General features: G+C 48.0%; 1 long non-coding RNA gene across 1 annotated transcript in view; it reads right to left on the minus strand.

Moving 5' to 3' along the window:
* Nucleotides 1-12,161, minus strand: part of LOC115582114 (uncharacterized) — a 52,801-nt gene that overhangs the window by 17,193 nt on the left and 23,447 nt on the right. The window contains exon 3 of the long non-coding RNA XR_003984136.1: nucleotides 9,493-9,630. This is a non-coding gene — a long non-coding RNA (uncharacterized LOC115582114). The remainder of the gene's footprint in view (nucleotides 1-9,492; nucleotides 9,631-12,161) is intronic.

The raw sequence follows: 12,161 nt of genomic DNA on the forward strand, positions 1-12,161 counted from the left end.
GATGGCCAGGAGGCACAAACTGCAACGCGAGTGCAAACAAAAGGGAGACCACACTTCACCACATGAGAAAAACACAAAGACTGAACCTGATAACACTCCCGGATCTGTTGATTGGTATTTGATATTGATATTTATCAATGACTTGTGTATCTAAATCATCCCAAATATTTCTGACAATGGGGCTAACAATGTATTTCTCTGGTCGCCTGTCGCTAAAACTTCCGGGAGAGTCAGAGAGAGAAGAAGGAAGTCTGCGAACGAAACCTAACGTCAATTGAATTATATGACATTATCTCACCTAAGTGTGAGTCACATTGGATAGATGTTCGTCTGCAGTTGTGGTTGTTGAGATGCTGGTAATTGTTTGTTACATCTGCAGATAAATGAACATATACTTCCTGGTATTTACTCTTGTACACTTTGTGGTGGAGAGCTGATGAAAGGATTGATACCGCTCCCATGTTTAGTCATTAAATATGAAGCTAATTAGTTTAGCAAAAAGACTGGACCCCTCCTCCTTGAACCGGCACCTTATCGTGGTGGAGGGGTTTGAGCACCCGAATGATCCTAGGAGCTATGTTGTCCGGGGCTTAATGCCCCTGGTAGGGTCTCCCAAGGCAAACAGGTCCTAGGTGACGGGTCAGACTAAGATCGGTTCACTCGCCCCTGATGAATAAAACAAGACCAAGGACGTGCACGTCGCCCGGATCGGCGTCACCGGGGCCCCACCCTGGAGCCAGGCCTGGGGTTGGGGCTCGCAGGCGAGCGCCTGGTGGCCGGGTCTCTGCCCACGGGACCCGGCCGGGCGCAGCCCGAACGAGCAACGTGGGCCCGCCCTCCCGTGGGCTCACCACTCGCGGGAGGGTTCAGACGGGGCCGGTGCAGAGGGATATGGGTGGCGGTCGTGGGCGGGGGCCCCGGCGGCCCAATCCCCGGATGGTGACTCTAGCCATGGGGACATGGAATGTCACCTCACTGGGGGGGAAAGAGCCTGAGCTGGTGCGGGAGGTTGAGCGGTACCGGCTAGAAATAGTCGGGCTCACCTCCACGCACAGCCTGGGCTCTGGAACCCAACTCCTTGAGAGAGGCTGGACTCTCTTCTACTCTGGAGTTGCCCGCGGCGAGAGGCGGCGAGCTGGTGTGGGCTTGCTTATAGCCCCCCAGCTCAGCCGCCACGTGTTGGAGTTCTCCCCGGTGAACGAGAGGGTCGTTTCCCTGCGCCTTCGGGTCGGGGATAGGGCTCTCACCGTTGTCTCGGCTTATGGGCCGAACAGCGGTGCAGAGTACCCGACCTTCTTGGAGTCCCTGGGAGGGGTACTGGGGAGTGCTCCAACCGGGGACTCCGTCGTTCTCCTGGGGGACTTCAACGCCCACGTGGGCGATGACAGTGTTACCTGGAGGGGTGTGATTGGGAGGAACGGCCTCCCCGATCTGAACCCGAGTGGTGTTTTGTTACTGGACTTCTGTGCTAGTCACAGTTTGTCCATAACAAACACCATGTTCAACCATAAGGGTGTCCATATGTGCACGTGGCACCAGGACACCCTAGGCCGGAGATCAATGATCGACTTTGTGGTCGTGTCATCTGACCTCCGGCCGTATGTCTTGGACACTCGGGTGAAGAGAGGGGCTGAGCTGTCAACTGATCACCACCTGGTGGTGAGTTGGATCCGCTGGCGGGGGAGGAAACTGGACAGACCTGGCAGACCCAAACGTATCGTGAGGGTCTGCTGGGAACGTCTGGCAGAACCCTCTGCCAGGGAGATCTTTAACTCCCACCTCCGGGAGAGCTTTGACCAGATCCCGAGGGAGGCTGGGGACATTGAGTCCGAATGGACCATGTTCTCCACGTCCATTGTTGACGCGGCTGTCCGGAGCTGTGGCCGTAAGGTCTCCGGTGCCTGTCGCGGCGGCAATCCCCGAACCCGGTGGTGGACCCCGGAAGTAAGGGTTGCTGTCAAGCTGAAGAAGGAGTCCTACCGGGCCTGGCTGGCCCGGGGGACTCCTGAGGCAGCTGACGGGTACCGGCAGGCCAAGCGTGCGGCAGCACGGGCAGTCTCGGAAGCAAAAACTCGGGTCTGGGAAGAGTTCGGGGAGGCCATGGAGGAGGACTACCGGTCGGCCTCGAAGAAATTCTGGCAAACCATCCGGCGCCTCAGGAGGGGGAAGCAGTCCTCCACCAACACTGTTTACAGTGGAGGTGGGGAGCTGTTGACCTCGACTGGGGACATCGTCGGGCGGTGGAAGGAATACTTCGAGGATCTCCTCAATCCCGCTGACACGCCTTCCATAGAGGAAGCAGAGGCTGGGGACTCAGAGGTTGACCCATCCATCACCCAAGCCGAAGTCACTGAGGTAGTCCGTAAGCTCCTCACTGGCAAAGCACCGGGGGTGGATGAGATCCGCCCTGAGTACCTCAAGTCTCTGGATGTTGTGGGGCTGTCTTGGCTGACACGTCTCTGCAGCATCGCGTGGCAGTCGGGGACAGTGCCTCTGGACTGGCAGACCGGGGTGGTGGTCCCCCTATTTAAAAAGGGGGACCGGAGGGTGTGTTCCAACTATCGGGGGATCACACTCCTCAGCCTCCCTGGGAAAGTCTATTCCAGGGTACTGGAGAGGAGAATTCGGCCGATAGTCGAACCTCGGATCCAGGAGGAACAATGCGGTTTCCGTCCTGGCCGTGGAACACTGGACCAGCTCTATACCCTCCGCAGGGTGCTCGAGGGTTCATGGGAGTTTGCCCAACCAGTCCACATGTGTTTTGTGGACTTGGAGAAGGCATTCGACCGTGTCCCTCGTGGCGTACTGTGGGGGGTGCTCCGGGAGTACGGGGTCGGGGGCCCTCTGTTAAGGGCCGTACGGTCCCTGTACTGCCGGAGCAGGAGCTTGGTTCGCATTGCCGGCAGTAAGTCAGACCTGTTCCCAGTACATGTTGGACTCCGGCAGGGCTGCCCTTTGTCACCGGTTCTGTTCATTACTTTTATGGACAGAATTTCTAGGCGCAGCCACGGGCCGGAGGGGATCTGGTTCGGGAGCCAATGGATCTCATCTCTGCTTTTCGCGGATGATGTGGTCTTGTTGGCTCCTTCGAGCCGGGACCTCCAGCATGTCCTGGGGCGGTTTGCAGCCGAGTGCGAAGCGGCTGGGATGAGAATCAGCACCTCCAAATCCGAGGCCATGGTTCTCGACCGGAAAAAGGTGGCCTGCTCCCTCCAGGTGGGAGGAGAGTTCCTGCCTCAAGTGGAGGAGTTTAAGTATCTTGGGGTCTTGTTCACGAGTGAGGGAAGGATGGAGCGTGAGATTGACAGACGGATCGGTGCAGCGGCCGCAGTAATGCGGTCTTTGTATCGGTCCGTCGTGGTGAAGAGAGAGCTGAGCCGAAAGGCGAAGCTCTCGATTTACCAGTCAATCTACGTTCCGACCCTCACCTATGGCCATGAACTTTGGGTCATGACCGAAAGAATAAGATCCCGGATACAAGCGGCCGAAATGAGTTTCCTCCGCAGGGTGGCAGGGCGCTCCCTTAGAGATAGGGTGAAGAGCTCTGTCACCCGGGAGGAGCTCAGAGTAGAGCCGCTGCTCCTCCACATCGAGAGGAGCCAGCTGAGGTGGCTCGGGCATCTGTTTCGGATGCCCCCGGGACGCCTCCCTCGGGAGGTGTTCCTGGCATGTCCCTCCGGGAGGAGACCCCGAGGAAGACCCAGGACACGCTGGTGTGACTATGTCGCCCAGCTGGCCTGGGAACGCCTTGGGGTCCTCCCGGAAGAGCTGGAGGCAGTATCCGGGGAGAGGGAAGTCTGGGTGTCCCTGCTCAGGCAGCTGCCCCCGCGACCCGGCCCCGGATAAGCGGATGAAAATGGATGGATGGATGGACTGGACCCAGTTAGTCTGGCTTCAGACAAAATACACCTACGAGTACCTCTGAAGAACAGTAATTGAAACATTGTTTATTAAACAGTAAGTGTAAAAATGTCAGTTTGGCATTTTATGTAGGGTGATAAGCTGGACTGTTTCTTGGCTCGCTGCAGTAACTCTCTCGAGTCTGCCTGGCAACTGTTCCCAGCCAACAAATAGATTGAATGTGTTTGATTATTGATCTTTAGAGGAGGTCGTTAGAGATGCACAGATCGATCGGCAACAAATCGCAATTGGCCGATAATGCCCCTATCGGTTTTGATCGGAGTTCTCAAAATAGATCAAAGCAGGCCGATCAGATGACGTTTTAATATAGAGTGTATTGACTGCATGCAGGGTGGGAATTTCACGGCGGCAACGGCGGCCACCCGCACTTTGACCTTGATGCCGCGTGAAAAAAATCTCATCATATGGCCACAGTGGCCTTTGTGCCCCTGGCCCGGTCAGCGTAGTGAGCTTGCCTTGAATTACAACCACCTGAGTGCACAGTAGTCACTCACAGTAACTTCAATGAGTCCGCGGTTCGCGCAGGTGGAGTCTCATCATCACATCGATGATCTCACGTGAAAGCCTCTCAAACAGCAGCAGCGTCTCAAAACAGAAGAACGAAACTTACAGCACAGCGAGCGAGCGCAGCCGGTTTTGACATGATATGTAACTGACTTATGTGGTAGGATTTAGATTTGTAAAGTTGGAAATACATTCACAGATTCGAACTTATCGGATTAATAACTCAAGTAAAACCTTGTTAAAACACAAACGACAGATCTTTCCTACCGTAGTAAGGTAGACAACATGCTACAACCGTATTTGTCTGTATGGTCAGCCGTCTGTGAGACGAGGGCGCAGGGACCGTCTACGAAGTGCAACACCGAAAAGAGAAACTACAAAAAATATTCAATAACTTCACTATTTTTTTCAGAGTGTAGTGCCACCAAAATCACTCCACACATCAGTGGTCTCCTGCTGGTTATTCTACAATTTTTGTTTGGAAAAAATGTGCTTTGCTATAACTTTGGGGAATTTCTATTGGGAGAAATATTCAATAACACTAATATTCAGTGTGGTGTCACAAAAATCACCTCACCCTAACCCTACTTAAAAAAACCTGTTTTCTAATGTAACATTAACTTGATATTGGTATTTAAAAAATGTTTTAATACATCATCCATGTGAAGTGAAGGCCAAATGGACTTGCCCCTAAAATGACGAAATTCCCACCCTGACTGCATGCATTCCCACTAGTAATCTACAGCTACTCTATGTAAGTTGAGTCCAAGTTGTCTCTAAGAGAGTCTCTAGAGTGTGAAATATTGCACATTGCCTCAGCCTGCAATAAAACGGTGGTCAATTCATGATACTTTCTCATCTCCTAATTTTTATACTTAATAATACAATGTCAATGTTGTGTAAGAAGAATCATTAATTAAATATATGAAAGTTACACAAGACAACAAAATAGAAGAATTAATGGATTTGACGCTGTGATCGGTGATCGGCAATATCGGGATCGGCAGATACTGCTTTCAGTGATCGGTGATCGGCCCCAAAAATCCTGATCGGTGCATCTCTAGAGGTCGTAGGAGACATTTTGTCAAAAACTAACTGCTAACTGTTCCACCCCATTTAATTAGGTAGTTTCATTACAACAACTACAGTCAAATACACACTTTTAAAAAAAACAAAGTGCCTCACAACAATAAAGAACATAACATAAAAACACACTGACAAGTGACACACACCTCATATACCACAGTTTTGCTTTACAGAGCTCTACTTGATGGTACAAATGATCTCTGGGCACAGGAAGTCCACAAAGGTGGTTCCATGTTACCAATGGTAACAGCTCAGATTCACTGAAGAGGGTGTGATACATCATTAGGGATTGCCCTTCCTTCTTCATACCGCTCGCGTCTCACAAAGCAATGACACACTGTGGTTTTGTTGGCCTACGATCTCGCTGGAGATAATAACAATCTTACCAAATTCGTCCTCGTTAACAACAGTTTTCAGTATTTGTGCCAAGCTAAGCCAACAGGCTGCTCACCACAGCTCCCCATTTAACAGGCAGGTAACACTTCAGAATAGAGAATACATATCAACCAATAACCAGTTCTTCACTAGAATATGCCTGTCAGTGGCATTATGGTCTATCCATCTAGTAGTTTCCAACCTCAGCCTGTCAGAGACAAAAACAAGGCTTTTTTCTTGGATGTAACTTTGAAAGTCAGCATTACCCCAATGATCATGTTGCAGCCACTGCATGAGTACGAATCATTTATACACCAGAACATGCAAATACTGTAATTTTCCTTCCATGGTTAATATGTGTTCCTAAATCTAGACAGGCAAACATGACAGTGGTGTCAATCTTCTTCTCTTACTCAATGCTGGAAAGTGAAGAAGCTTATTTCTTTAAATGATTAACTTTTCTTCTAAATTGTGACTGATTGTACAACAAATTTGCACGGCTCAAAAATGATATAATGGGCCTTTAATGCCTCAGGTTTTTCTGTGATATGTTTAAGTACCAGTTTGTCCTCCTCCTCTGTTGGATTACTGTATTCTATCAATACAATTACATTTCACCGCAATGTGGAGGCGTGTTGTGTATCTGCAAACGGTACAACATGATTTTTCTACATCACTTATTGTTTAATTAAAATGGCAACCTGAAAAAATGTGTGTGAATGTGTGTGTATCAAGTAGAAGCAGCTGTTGTCAGCTAGAAGAGTGATGAGCCATGGAAGGGCAGCCTCAACTGTGTGTGCGTGCATCTGCTTGTAGCAAGAGAGAGATAAAGACATTTTCCCTCCAGCAATCAGCACTGCGGAGGCCTGCTCAGCTCACGAAAGCCAAACTCTAGATCCCGGGCCTCCAGTGTTTTAAATCTACCCTCTGCCCCTTGGCCTCATTTGACCTTTGCGGGGTGTCACAAATCACACACAGCGTGAGAACAGGTAGAATATTAAAAGGTCAAATTTTCTTCTTCCAAAAAAATGAGCGGAAGAATGACTGCTGTTGTATATGCAGACGACAACTACAAGTGCATGAAATCTGTGGGTCTAGTGTACATCTTTGCAGGTTGCACGGGGTGGTAATGGATGGCCGGTGGGTGCCCGCTGACGTGTTATTCTTTTATAAAACATTGCCTCTGCGTACCGGAGCGCAGGGGAGAGCGTGTCACGCTTGTGATGAATGACCAGAGGGTAACATCTTCACTCCTGACCCCTAAACACAGGCGTGCATGCTCACACATAGACACAGACGTACACAAAATCAAGCATGCACATTCAGGTTAGTAAACAGATTTTTTTTTCTTTTTTTTCCTCTTCCACGCCGCAAAAAGAAAGCACACATAAACATCTGATGCAGTGAATCCACTAACAGATGGTGATCCAGATGCAGGTTGGTGACCTCTCTGTGTGTCTTCCCTTTTAGAGCGTGTGCTGAATACAGAGAGAGGCTCCATCTTTGTATTCTTTTCAAGGCTCTGGCTCGAATTGGTTTCATCGCTTTATTACTTTTTATTTGATCACAGATCTGTCATTAAAAAAAGACTCTGTCCTTACTTCCTCTCATTTATCACGCAGCTTGACTAACAGGGCCTGCGGTCTTCAAAGGTATCTTCAGCTATGTCTCCATACAAAGCATGAAAGACCAACATGAAACATCAAAAAGCAGCTCCTATTAACAGCCGCAGAGCAGGAGCCTGCTGGACAATGCCGGGGACCTGGAGAGGTGAGTAATAAGCAGTGACCTTCTGCTTTTTGCATGCACACTGCCGCCACTTGAACGCAGCACACAGATGTGAAGCAATCAGCGAAGAATGCTTACACAACTGCACCAGCAGCGCTACACCTGAAGAAAGAGCAGAAAGGAAAGAGAGAGACAGAGAAAGAGATAGGAAGAGAAGGAGACATGATAGGGAGGAAAGCGAGACAGAGGGGACGAGGGGGGGAGACAATGAGACAAGGAGACAGAGACAGAGTGGGTGAAGGTGGCGGAGGAGGCAGCGGAGGTTTGGTGCGGGCGGGTGGGGAAGGGGAACAGGCAGCCAGTCTATTATCAGGGGTCTATAGAGAAGCATTTAGGGACAAATAGGACACCACCCCCCTGTCACCCCGAACCATTCAGCCCCTGTCAGCCCAGCCCATTCAGCCAAACCCCAGGGGGGGGCGGGCGGGCGGGTGGAGTGGGAGAGGGGAGGAAGCAGGATCCGGGGGGGGGGGGGGGGGCTTCGAAGATGGAGCACCCCGGCACCACCCCTCCATGATGCCTCAGATGCTGTATCTTAGCAACGGCAGTCTGGGTGTGACCCGTAGTCATATGGCTCCATTCGGTTTCAACACACACACACATACACACACACAAAACACACACACACATATACACACACACACAGGGGCCCCGCAGTGCTTATCAGGAGCCAAAATAGGCTCTCATGTACAACAATTAGCACAGTTCATGCACCCTCCACCCGCCCCCTCCAACCTGACCATACCAGCAACCCCACAGGGAGCAGACGTAATTACCATCAACAGACAGAGGGGAGTTTATCTTTACACACTTAAGATGATCCACTTTGCACACACACACACACACACACACACACACAGGAGCTGCGTCGTCCTATGACAAAAACTCTCTATTTCAGCCCGCTGTCAATCACATGCTAATTAAAGCAGCATATTGATGGCATTCTTCTCTCCCCGATTTTCATATGGAATTAGTATTTAATGACTTGTGTGCAGATTAATTACACGATAATGATATTTAATTGTTACCATCTAATTGTTGTGGCACTCTTTGTTTTGCACTTGCTGGGGAACTTTGTTTAGTTTGAGTTCAGAGAGGAACAGTTGGCTGGAAGACACTTCATTGAGCACGTCTTTAACTTGAAACGTTTCAGCAGGAAAAAAAGAAGAGCCTTTTAATCACAATCACGTTCTTTTCTGTGAAAAATTAGCGCGTGACGTTTCGGTCGAGTTAAGTGATATTAAAGATGGAAGCTCGCATGTTTTCATAGAGGGTTGTTAACATGCTTTGATTTCTTGGATTCAAAGTGTGTGTGTGTGTGTGTGTGGTTCATCTCTGCTGTCACCTATATAACAATAGACACACACATTCACACACACACACACACAGCCTTGGTTTGGTGATCCCCCTTTTCAGAGGGATGAATGTCTCTATCAGGCTTGTTCAGGCTAATAGATTTATATACTCTATCTATTATTTATCCAAGGATTATCACTGTTGCCTCAGGGTAGTGATGTACAATGTTTACCATGACCTTGGGCCACGCACACACACATATGCGCGCTCACACACACACTTCCAGCGAAGTCAATTTGGCATGGAATTGGTGAGTGATAATAAACAGGCGTGCAATAATTGTCCCAAAGTCACTTTGCTCTTTTTCAACCCTGAGGACCCTTACAGGCAGATTCGGAGGCCTACTGAATAAGATTGTCTACTGACTCTTTATGACTACTCATTAAAACACACTTTTATCATTTGTTATAATATAGCGCACTCCTCTCCAAATGACATCATTAAACATAATTCAATCTTTACCTCTTCTTCATGTGTGCTGGTTTTCCTGATTTATCCACACTTTTATTTCATTTCTCTCCCCAGTCCGAGGCAGCTGCAAACTGCTGCACTGCCCCTCTGTGGATGCTTACAGAGCTGCATGGTTGCCAACACAGATAACTGCAAATAAAGGAGAAAAAAAGAAAGAAAGGCAGAGACCACTGAGGAAAACCAAATAGTCCACTCAAACCAAATTGATCTGCAATATTACTGGAATACAAACAGACAGCGTCAAGTTTGCACAAATGCTGCCGAGCACAGACATTAGGCCCATGCACGCCGAAACACACACTCACAAGCACATAGCTTTCTCTTTGTGTATATATATATAAAAAATATACACACACACACGCATAGGGCAATTTAGTAAATGTCATCAGGTCTGCAGAAAGAGAGGGAAATAGGCCTGCCCCCCATCTTTGTATCGGGAACACAGGTGAGATTGATGAGCAGCGTCTGTTTATGATATCGGTTATTCAAGATGAAAGATGAGGGTTTGTAGAGGGGTTCCTCCCATTCACTGTCATTGATTTACACACACAAACACACACACACACACACACACACACACACACACACACACACACACACACACACACACACACACACACACACACACACACACTGGGGATAACATACCCACAGTGAGTAAGTGTCCTTCCTTTGTCAATAGTCAAGGTTATTTCATATGCACCAGAATATTTGACTAATATGGTGATATCAAACATTACAAAACAAAAAAAACAACAATAAGAACAAACAAAAAAAAGCACTCTGGGTGATGATGACAGAAAAAGACTGAGTTCTTAAGGGACGTAATCTCACAAGACAAGCCGGTAAGTACTGAGTGAACATCCATCAGGGAAGAAAGAACATAAAACTGTGGTTTAAAAGCAATAAAAGACGGCGGGGAAATTTGTGAAGAGCAGTCGGGGTAGAAAACGAAGCACTCAAGCCGGAGCCAATTCTGTTCTGGTGAATTAAAACCTAAACCTCTCTCGCATTAACATCCGCGGAGAGACAAGTGCCACAGTAAGTGAATGTGTTGCCTGTGTTTGTGTCAAAAGCCTGTTTTTTCCCTCCCCGGCCAATTAGAGTGACTAAGGCACAAAGGCAGCTAATTTTGTCAAGCTCCTGTAAATGGAGTGATGGATGCTGACGTGTGGTGGTGGTGGTGGGCACTGTGAGTGAATGTGCGCCTCGTGGTTACTCAGCAAGGCCCTCTTCATTAAAGCTTCTTCTAGAGAAACACATACAGATGGACACGTGGAGAGAGAAAGAGAGAGATGCACAAACATTCCCTATTCAGGATGAATTAAAAACCTACAACACACTACTTTTCACAAGAGAGCATTCATTATGTGGCCCTAATGTAATGGCATAAAGCACGGGAGCAACAGCCTATCAAGTGCAGCAATTTGGCTTTTTTCACTTGTGCTGTTTCGTTGCTATAGGGTAATTTGTAGCACTCAGCAGGGCAGGGTAAAGTGAATCAAGATTAATTTGCATGCAGGCGAACACTTAGGCAAGGCAGAGCGGTAAGCAAACGCACCGTCTCTGCGGCTGAACGGGAAGAAGAAGAAGAAGAAGGAGAAGAAGAAGAAGAAGGCAGAAGGGGAGGAGAGCGCTGGATAATTAAGGAGCATCAAATGTGATTGCTGAAGGCAGATAGAAAAAAAGGCCACAACATGCCGACTGTGGTTGCTCTCAGAATGCAGCCTCTGCGTTTTCGTCAAGCTACACTGATTGACGCACGGGAACGACGGCCGCGCAGCCAACCAGCCACTCCAGATTCAGTCTTCATTAATTGTGCTTCAGTATCTCCCCTCTATAAGCGCATTTTTCCGAAACATTAGTTCAGGGGGAACGGGTGCCACACTCACTACAACAAAATATAATCTACAGGGTAAGTGTACATCAACACAAATTTTAAACTATTTTCTTGTGTCTAGCACAAATAAATAGCTTGTTGCCGGAATCCAACGCTACATCTATGATTTTTGCGGGAGTTGGAGGGAGGGATGTGATCATAGTTGATGATGGACGTACAGTCCAGAACTGTCACAGCACAATCCAGGGTTTGTAGCCAGTCTGTGAGTACATTTAGGCAACAAAAGCACTTTTAGTTAAAAGGTGCAATATGTTGGAATTTTAGATGAAAACTAAAAATTAACAGAAATGTTCAGAAGAATGTGAAGAAAGGCCAATTCGATGTCATGACGTCTATTTTTTTGTGTTGCAGAGAAATCTGCTGATGTTAGCATGATAATTAGATAGCAACAGCCCGTCCCAGACCAACACTCCCCTAGAGACCACTAGATGCAAAGCTAACCAAGCTAACTCGGTGACAGCAGCTGTCGGTAGCTCTTTCTCTGGTGATATAATGCCCTGTTTGTTTTGAGTAGGAATTCAACAGCCAATTCTTACATTAATGTCCCTTTAAGGTTTGAAAGACATATTTTCACTTCATATAATAGTCATGAGATGCGATCTGTAGGATTCACTTTGGTAAGGATCGTTCAAAAGGTTGTGATTTTACTTACTTGTTCATAAAAAAGCAACTTTGTGAAATACTGATAGAATTATATATTTGGGACATGAATCTTCTATTTTAAACTCATGCTAATTCTCATGGGGAAAATGTGCAACTG

The sequence above is a fragment of the Sparus aurata genome, chromosome 5, assembly GCF_900880675.1.
Source record: "Sparus aurata chromosome 5, fSpaAur1.1, whole genome shotgun sequence".
Classification (NCBI taxonomy): Eukaryota; Metazoa; Chordata; class Actinopteri; order Spariformes; family Sparidae; genus Sparus; species Sparus aurata.